Source organism: Ammospiza nelsoni, chromosome 11, assembly GCF_027579445.1.
Source record: "Ammospiza nelsoni isolate bAmmNel1 chromosome 11, bAmmNel1.pri, whole genome shotgun sequence".
Taxonomy (NCBI): domain Eukaryota; kingdom Metazoa; phylum Chordata; class Aves; order Passeriformes; family Passerellidae; genus Ammospiza; species Ammospiza nelsoni.
The window spans coordinates 20,190,412-20,201,003 of NC_080643.1; positions in this window are offsets into that span (position 1 = coordinate 20,190,412).

The window sequence follows — 10,592 nt, forward strand, 5'->3', positions numbered from 1 at the left end:
AGGCTATGTGAGAATGAAATAATTTCTGTTGCACATCCTGACCAGAACAACATCGTGGCCACAATAAATGCCTTGATTTTCTGACACCAAAATGTTGACAGAGGACTTTTGTTTTCCTCACACTTTCAGTGACACCTGGACAGGCTGTGCCCACACAGTGGCAAGGGATCCATGGCAGCCTCACTGCCCCGCTGCTGCTTTCCTAGAGGAAGGAATGGCACCCTGGCAGCTACTGCTGCAGGAAGGAAGGCAATGCCATACACTGGCACAGGTACAGAAGGTAATTGCTGTGCCAGGCTCAGCCCTTGGCAGGGCTGTGTGGCAGCAGCTCTTCCCCAGGACCTGCCCTTGCACAGGCCCAGCAGCAGCCAAAGCTGGAGGCGCCTCTGGAGGCTTGGAGGCCTCTGGAGCTCATTCACGGCCCCGGGGAAAGGGGACTCATGCACCAATGTCCCTCCCGCTGCAGCTGCTCTGGAGCTGGCCCTGAGTGCCCAGAGGCCGAAGGCACAGGAGCAGCCCCAAATGGGAGCCCTGCTGCGAGCCCAGGGCCAGAGCCAGCCTTGGCTCCCGACTGGGCACAGGCTCCAGGGTGTTGTTGAGGGATGAATGTTCCCAGCGAGGTTGCAGAGGAGTTGTGGCCTGTTATCTTTGGCCAATTATCCCATAATAAAAAAAAAAAAAAAAAAAAAAACCAAAAAATATTAAATGTAGCAGCAATTTTAATTGAATAGTAAAATAAAAAAAATATAAAATTGGATACAATATAATTTGATTAAAATAAGGGATAATTTGGTTCCAATAATAGCGCATGACCAAAAGATAACTGCAGGGTACGGAGGACAGCGTTCTGGAACCCTTGCCACATCACATACATGCTCGCCAAGAGAAAATCTCCCCTTATATGCCATGTGTCAATGCCATCTCCTCCCATTTTCGGTTCATCATATCTCTATCTCCGCCTTCATTACCACCTTTACCACGCATGCGCTACCACTCGGTTGGGTGGTCGCGCAAGTCTTAGGGGGTCGTTTTGGATGAACACCTCTGCTCTTCCTCTTTGTCCTTTAATTCACCTTTGGGTCACACATGCACACCAAGCCAGTACAATGTAAGCCAAGAAAAACGTATCACTGCAACTACATACCAAGGCAATAAATCCCTTATAATTAGCATTTTCTGGGACCCAACCAGGTTCTTGTTCATTTTTAGCAACTGTATCTTCAGCTTCTTTCCTGTGGTCCTTGAGAACATCTGCTGAGAAAAGGGGCGTGGAGCCCCTCCTCTCCCTCTCTTCTTTGGCATTACAAATTTTAATAATTTTATTATTCTCAAATATTAATTACTGCATCAATATTGATTACAGTTTCAATTTTTATCAGCACAAATCATACCTATTTATCATAGGCCTGTCTGTGATTGTCCAAAGAACTCTGCTGAGGGTTCTGCTGCTGCCCAGCGCTTTCATTGGCCTCCTCATTGCTGGGCCTTGTCCTGGGGGGCCCGCTGGGGCTGCAGCCAGTGCTGGCTCCCACTGAGGCTGCCTGGCCACGAGGAGCCCCAGGGGCACAGGGCAGAGGCAAAGCACGGTGGGGAAGAGAAAGAGCAAGGACGAGATCGCTATCGAAAGGCAGAGGCGCTCTGGGGCCCACTCCTGGCCAGGGAGCCTGCCCAGAGCCGTGCCCTGCTGGCCGGGGCCTTGAGGGACAGCTGTGCAGCTGGGCCAAGCTGTGCCAGCAGCTCTAGCCGTGCTGGGGAGCCTTGCCAGCTCTGGGCCCTGCTGTGCAGGAGGCTCCCTGTGTGCCACTGGCAGCTGGGGCCTCAGCCACCTCCTCTCTCCACAGGACCGCCTCTGCAGCTTCACAAGACAGCCAAATAACTCAGCCAGGGAGAATTGGACCTGTCATATCTCATCTCTGTGCCAGTGTCTGTTGTCCCTTCCACGGCTGCATTAATATCTTATTGCCTGGGACATGCTGTTGCCACCACCACACAGAACAGGAGCCTTTGCTCCCTGAAGTGCTGGCCCTGGTGTGCAGCCAGGCCAGGAGGTGCAGCCCTCCTGCCAGGGAAGGGCCTGAGTCTAGTAACACCTTTGGGCTTCAGCTCAGGTGTCTGGGTGGTACCACCTCTGTCAAAAATTGGTTAGATACTGTTGTAAAATACTTACTAATATACTGTTAAAATGTTTGGTTATTATGTTGTAAAAGAGGTTAAAAGGGTAGTTATAAGAAATACAGTACTCACTCTATTACGCCTAAGGAAAGCACACCCTTCCAAGCACAAATGAGCCAGCCTGGACGGAACTGTAATGGCCAATCAATGCCTTAGCCTTTATGCAGATGAAGCATCCCAACAGAAATCAATTGGAAGGAGCGGAAAAACTGTACAAAAGTGGGCATCCAAGTCAGTGAGACATTGCCGCTCCACCTGAAACAGTGGGAACATCCCTGCTGGAAAGGGAGAAGATCCAGCGCCGGCTCTGCAGCAACCTTGCTCGTTGGGGACGCTCCTGCTCTACCCCTGAACTCTCTATGCCTAAGGCCTTATATTAAAAACTGAAATCATTTGTTTAATTCCAGGAGTGTGTTCCTGGAACACACTTGGGGTCTTTGCCGGGAAATGACCTCGCCCAACTGAGACTGGAGGACGGGACGGCCACCTGTCCCCCCCGGATCCACAGAGGGACCTTGCGTCGGTATGCAGGGAAAAGGCCTGAGGCACGTGAGGCATAGGAGCGAGATGCTAGCTGGGTGAGTATCACCCATCTACAGGCAGGGGGAAGAGCCAGGGGGACAGCAGGGGCGAGTGTGTGCAGAGTGCTTGAGAGGGGGCAGGCAGCTCAGCACCTTGGGACCCGGAGTGGGTGAGGACCTCCTATTACCACAGTTCCGATTTTCTGCAAGGAGATAGGCTGGGAATGGAGGGAAGCGAAAGAGAGAAGAACGAGTGAGGTGCCCCTCCTGCCCACCCCTCCTTGTTCCTTAAGTCAGGTACCTGGGCAGGCCGGTTTAAAGCCCGGCAAGCCATTGTTTCTGGGCATGTAGGGAGCTGTGGTAAGAGAAAGTGAATCACACACGAATCAGCCTCACCAGGTGAACTGGTGAATGCATTAGCACCAGAGGCGACCAGATTCAGGGTCCTTCCAAAGGCCCAGTGGTACTGGAGCCCGGAGAGGCTGACCCCAAGGCAAGGGTGGGGGCTGCAGTATCGTAGGACCTGTATAGCTCCGTGGCTGCAAGAGGTGGTCGTGTGGCCCATTCCCTTAAGGGTACGGGGGGTGGGAAATCCAGCTTGAGCAAGGTGCGGAGGTCCAAACCCCTGACTCTGAGGCTATGTCTAGGGAAGAGGGACAGCTAAACCTCAGGGGAGGCAGAAGGGGTCAGGGTGGGGCTCTACACGGACCAGTGATTCTCTGGCAACAGGGGTCCGTTTCGTGTAAGTCTAAGAGGTTTGCTAACGTTTCCTTTCCTCTGTCCATTAAAAGAAAATTTATGGAGGTGCTGAACCTAGGTCAGTGGGGAAACTTCGGGTGTCAGTACTCAAGGCTCTGAAGAGTTGGAAAAAATGTACCTACATAGTCTGAGTGGGTGAGGCACCAATAGTCAAAAATTTGGCTAAGCACAAGTAGAGAAGTATGAATGAACAGGCCTGAGGGTGTGAATGAATGTGTGTGTGTGTGTGTGTGTGTGTGTGTATGTGACAAAGAGTTAGTGCTCCTTAGATAAGAACGCCAGATAAGAGTGCCCAGGGGCGCCAAAATCGATTGTTAAGGCTGAGGAGACCTATTGCATAAACAGAAAGAGATTAAAAGGAGCTAATTTAAATTCAGAGAAGGAGAATTTCTCTCTCTTAAGGTAAGAAAAGAGTAAGACCGAACTTTTAAAAAAGGGTCGATAACAGTAAGCAGTTTTATTTAGCGGCCTGAAAACTTAGAGTAACTGAAAGTCTCCATGGCTCAGAGCCACAGAAGAAGAGGAGAGCAACCAAAGAAAAAGAATAAGAATATTCCTCCTGGTAGCCCCCTTGATGATATACTGGATGACTGGAATAAGTGTGAATAAATTAAAAAGTTAGATCAAGTGAGGATGATTTATTATTGTGTGGAATATTGGCCAAAAAAGAAATTACAACAAAAATCTGTAAAGTGGCCCTGGTTTGGAAGTAGAGGTAAGTGGTTATGTAATTTATTATAGCAGCAAATGTGTAACCAAGAAAACCCTAATTCAGAAGGAGTATGTTACTTGCTGGGTCAAATTCTTAGAAGGAGATTCTAAGGCATACAAAGTAAAAAAAGATAAAGAGCAGAAATCAGAGGAAAAGGATAAAGAAAATGAGGGAGTTATTCAAAGGAGCTGGGATCCCCTTGATTATGTAGCCCCACCAACTCTCCCTCCAAACCATCAAGCCACTTCCCCCCTCACTTAACACCCAGTCTCCTGCTTCTCAAAATCAACCTTTACCCCCTCCAATGATCTCCACCTCTCTTCTATCCCCTCAGGGAATCTCCATGTCATTTTTACTCACTCCAACAACCCCACTGCCCCATATATATCCACCCCTTGATGCTTTTCCCTTGCTACCCCCTACACCCACTAATCTGCAGCTTGCTCAACCTGTAAGTCACAATATAGGACCTTTCCCTGAGAAAAAACCTCTGGATATATCCTCCAATCTAACAACTGAACCCTCCCCAAAAGATAACAATTAGTTATCAAATGCCAATCAAATGACCCTTTAGATACTGGCCCTTAGTGTCATACCAGATCAAAAAGTGGTGTAAGGGCAGAGGTAAATCCAAACAGGCTGTTTCCCCTGAGGGAAGTTCCATTAGAAAGGGGGTAGGAGTAATAGGCTTTGTAAATGCACCTCTGACAGCTTCTGAAGTAAGAACATTTCAAAAGGATCTGGGCAGCCTGGTAGAAGATCCAGTTGGGACAGCACAGCAAATAGATCGGTTCCTGGGTCCCAATACATATACCTGAGGGGAGCTGCATTCTATTATGAACATCCTCTTCTCCCCAGAGGAGATACACCTCATAAGGTCACAGCAGGGATAATGATCTGGGAGAAGGAAAATCGTATGGGACCCCCGGGTGAACAAAAACTCCCTGTAGAGGACACAAATTGGAATCCCAACCAGGAAGAGGGCCGGAGAAACATGCACCAGGACCCTAATTATAAGAGGCATAAAAGAATCTGTACCCAAAAGCAGCAATACCAAGTTGGCATTTGATGGGAGTCAGGAAAAGGATGAGTCCCCAGGGGCATGGCTAAATTGCTTAAAATGAAATTTTCACTTACATTGCAACATTGATCCTGATGGACCAGAGGGCCAAGTAATATTAAAAGTACAGTTTGTTACCAAAGCTTGGCCTGACATTAGACAGAAATTAGAAAAATTCCAAGACTGGCAAGAAAGGGGAATTCATGATCTGGGAAGCTCTGAAAATTTATTTAAGGAGAGATAGGAGAACAACAGAAGAAAAGCAAAAATTATGGTGGCAGTAGCAAGAGAAAGCATAGGAGTGGGAAGAGGGGAGCCAAAAGGGGGAGCAGAAAATAAAGGGAAACTGACTAAATGGAAAAAAACACCATTAGATGATGTGTATTGCTATTACTGTGGCAAAAAAGGGAACATTAAGTGGTCCTGTAAAAAATTACAAATAGATGAAGCAATAGAGAAAGAACAGGACACCCTAAAGAAGATTCTGAGAGGAGATGATGATTAGGGGTGTCAGGGGCTCTACGCTCCGGGGGATGAGATCACACACCAGATAGAGCCCCTGGTAAACTTAGAAATTGGCCCCAGAGTGAAGAATATGACTTTTTAGTGGACATAGGTGCTGATTGACCCTGTGTGATGAAGCTCCCCAGAGGGGCTCAGCTAACCAAAAGGATCTGCCAAGTGCAGGGAGCAACAGGGGAACCACTTGGAGCCCAGGTTATAGAGAGCAGAATTAAATAAGGCAATTCAAAGGAATGCAGAGCTGATTTCCTTTACATCCAAAAACTAGATTGTAACTTATTGGAGTGGGACCTGCAAGTAAAGATGGGAATTGGAGTAGTGCCAAAGGAGGGGAGGATGGTACCCCAAATAATGGTATTAACTGAACAGGATATGGGAGAACTTAACCCAACAGTCTGGACGGAAGCAGGAGGGCAATGGTTGTTAAATATCCCACCAATTAAGATAGAAATGTAGTCAGGAATTCCCCCTGTTTGGATAAAACAATATCTCATCTCCCCTGAAGGCCAGAGAGGACTAACACCTGTGATGCAGGGACTCGTGGAAGAAGGCGTACTAGAACCAGGCCTGTCACTACATAATGCACCAATACTAGTGTCAAGAAGGCTGATGGAACCTATCGATTGGTGGAGGATTTGAGGGAAATAAAAAAATGAACTATTTCCAGATATCTGATAGTATCAAAATCATATACTCTTCTCCGTCAAATTCCACAAGAATGTTCATGGTTCTCAGTAATAGATTTGAGGCCTTCCGGACCTGTCCGTTAGAGGTGGGGAGCAGGAATTGGTTTGCCTTCAAATGGGAAGAGCCAGACTGCAAACGTAAACAAGAACTTAGGTGGACTTGTCTCCCACAGGGATTCACAGAGTCCCCTAACCTATTTGGACGAGCCTTAGAGGATCTTATAAAATCCTTTGTAGCTGGGGAAGAAATACAAATTCTACAATATGTGGATGACGTCCTAATATCAGGCAAAGATCAAGAACAACTCCAACAGGCCAGCATAAGTTTACTAAATTTTCTGGGAGAAAAAGGATTACAAGTATCAAAGAAAAAACTCCAATTTGTACATGAAGAGGTAAAGTACCTGGAGCATCTAATTGGAAAAGGGTACAAAAAGCTCAGTCCTGAAAGAGTTGTGAGGATCCTGTCAATTCCACCACCCAAGACTGAAAGAGATGTAAGAAAGCTATTAGGTCTAATGGGTTATTGTAAATTATGGATTGATCAGTATACTAAAAACTGTAACATTTTAATTGATTAGTTTTATTAAATAATTAATTATTGTATATTAATATTAATACACCAATGCAATATTTAATTTATGTTTTTATTAATATTATTCTATTGAGACTATATATTGTATAATTATTATATAATTATTATTAATTTTGAAAAATTAATAAACACAGAACCTGTAGGCTGGACTCTGGAGGATACCAAGCGGTTCCTAGACTTAAAGGCTCGATTGATGAAAGCCCCAGTTTTGAGTCTGCCTACTTTAAGAAAACCATTTATCTGTTTGTTAATGTTAATGCAAGGATAGCATATGGAGTAATAACCCAAGACTGGGGGGATGCAGGAAGCAGATGGCTTAGCTGTCAAAATTACTGGATCCAGTTGCAAGAAGGTGGCCAGCCTGTATTCAAGCTGTGGCAGCCACAGCTACCTTATTAAAAGACACTCAAAAGCTTACATTCAGTGGGAGGATTTGAGTACACACACCCCACAACCTGAGGACAACGTTAAGCCAAAAAGCTCCTGAGCGGCAAACAGACGGCCGAATCCTGAGGCATGAAACAACCCTGATAAATATCTTGATTCTAGAGATTCTCACCTCAAAATGTTTAAATCCTGCTTAATTCTTAACTAGGGAATCAATGGGAAATTGAGAGCATAATTGCATAGAGCAAATTGAGATACAAACAAAAGTAAGAGAAGACCTAGAGGAAGACCCCTTACCATATGGAAGGGTCCTGTATTTAGATGGATCCTCTTGAATTGTAATGGGGAAAAGGGCATCAGGATATGCCATTATTGAAGCAGGGGAAATCAAAGAAAAAGGGAAATTACCCTTGAATTGGTCTGTACAAAGTTGCAAGGTATTTGCCCGAAAGAGAGATTTAGATTTATTAGTAGAAGATATTGGGGCAATCTACACGGATTCTTGATATGCCTTTGGGATAGCTCATACTTTTGGGAAAATCTGCCAAGAAAGGGGATACCTTAACTCAAAGGGAAAAATCTGGCACATGAAAGTCTGATCAGGAAAGTACTCAAATCCCTCAGAGGACCAAAAGAAACTGACATAGTCCATATTAAAGGCCACCAAAAAGGGGATTCCCCTGAAATCCAAGGAAACAAATTAGCAGACCTGGCGGCCAAAGAAGCAGCCTTAGAAATGGGGGACCCAGTCATAGTCCTAAGGGTAAAAGAAGACCAGGGAAAAATAAGGGAAGAGGGGGTACCAATTTTCAAGACAAGGAGCTAAAAGAAATAGAGAAAATGGGAGGGGTAAAAACAGAGGATGGAAAATGCTTGACCCCAGATGGATGATAAATATTCCACCAAATAATAACCAGGAAAGTGATGGAAGAGATACATCAATTAACTCACTAGGGAACACAAGGAATATGTGATTATTTCCTGAAATATTACATAGGGATGAGAATATATGAAATAGCCAGATCCATCACAGGAGAATGTCTAACCTGCCAAAAAGTCAACAAAAAGGCAATGCAAGAAACCACTCTGGGACGGAGGCAGTTAGCCATAAGATCTTTCTGGAGCATTCAGATTGATTTTACTGAATTGACTCCAGCCCAAGCGTATAAACACCTATTGGTCATAGCTGACCACCTAACCCACTGGGTTGAAACGCTCCCCATGAGAAGGGAGACAGCCCAACCTGTGACAAAAGTTCTCTTGGAAGAAATTATTCTGAGATATGGATATTGATTCAGACTGTGGCTCCCACTTTACATCCACTATTCTGCAACAAGTCACAAGGGCCCTGGGAATAAAGTGGGACTTGCACACCCCTTGGCACCCTCAGAGTTCTGGGAGGGTCGAGAGGGTGAATCAAACATTAAAGAATATCTTAACAAAATTGGTCTTAGAAACCAAATGGGATTGAGTCAAAAGGGCTATATTACCAATAAGAACAAGACCCAGAACAGATCTAGGGGTCTCTCCTTATGAAATGTTGTTTGGGCTGCCTTTCTTGCTAACCCCGTACAGTACTGGGGAACATCTAGAGGGGGGGACAGCAATGCAAAAATATATAGAAACAGTAACAACAACAACCCAAAAAGGGCTACCTTCCCCAAACTTCTGAACTGTAAAATACATGCTATTAACCTGGGAGACTGGGAATTGATTAAATCATGGAAAAGGCCTCCACTAACTGCTCACTTTGAAGGCCCCTTCCAGGTGCTGCTTACAACAAACCAACACTGCAGTAAGAACAAAGGAGCAGGGCTGGACTCATGCAAGTCGAGTGAAGGGTCCAGTACCATCCCCAGCTGAGGCAAGCAAATGGACTATAGCCAGCAGAGACCATAAAGACTTTAAACTGGTCCTGAGGGAAACACCAAAAGAAACACAACCCCAAACACAACTCCCCACGGGAAACATCTACGTTGTTATCCGTATATCCATAAGTCTATTAATATTTGTTATGGGTATAGTATAAGTTCAAGTTTTGTTCAGCTAAGAATTGACAATCAAAATAACATCTCAGCTTCCAGTACTGTTCCATAGAGCACTCTCCTTGCAACCCTAATTGGGACCAAATTGAGGGAAGCGAGTCAGTACGATAAGGGTCATGGCAGAATGTCACCAGAAGAAGGGAAAACCAGAAGGGGGAGGAAAGACTGGATGGGGAACTCCCTCTGGGAAATCCTCTCTCAGCACTGAGAAAACCCCTGTGGATCAAGAGGTGAAGAGGCCAGCCCATACCAGACTTCCATTTGTAGCAATGCTACTACTCATCCAATTCAGAGGAAGTGGAGGAAACACTTGTGAGAAGTGTTACTATTCCTTGTATAATGGAGAAACAGTAAGCGTATTAATCAGAGTACACACGAACATGAATCCAAAGTGTACCCATCACTCCCAGTTAACAACCTGTAAAGAAGATAATAAAATATATTGGCTGCCTAGAATTATTGCAAACCCAAGCCAGAGGATGTCAGGAGAGTGCCCTGTGAAAGAAAGATGGCTATGTTTTGAACAAGAAAGTGAAACCAACCTAGAGGACACATTCAAAGAGAAAGAAGTGAAACTGAAAACACAAAGGGATAGAGAGGGACGAATACACGGAAAGAATCTTTTTATCGATACGGTGGAAGAGATTACGAAAGAACTTAATTTGACTGATTGTTAGGTGTGCAGGGGGCACACTTAAGGGAAATTCGGCCATGGGACAGTATCAGGTTAGATTGCGTAGACATTTTTAACTGGATTACATCAAGAAAAAGCATGGTAGTACCCAAAAGAAGGGAAGGAGAGTGGAAGCTTAAATCATCAATAATAGGGGAAGAGTGTTTATCAAGAAAAGGGAAAATGTATACTATAGAAGTAGCAGAAAAGCCATGTAGAAAACATCTAGCAGCAAATGACACACATACCAGGTGGATCCCAGAAACCCCCCATTCATATTGGTCAATAGAAAAAACCGAAAGTAGATGTGTATACAGTGAAAAAGAAAAAAATGTTTGAATGCTTAGGAGATTATAGTAACCCATTCTGTGCAATAGAAACCCTATCCAAATATTGGAAACATATAACAAGTTGAGATTCTAATTTCTGGGAGGCACCTAAAAATTTATTTTGGAACCGT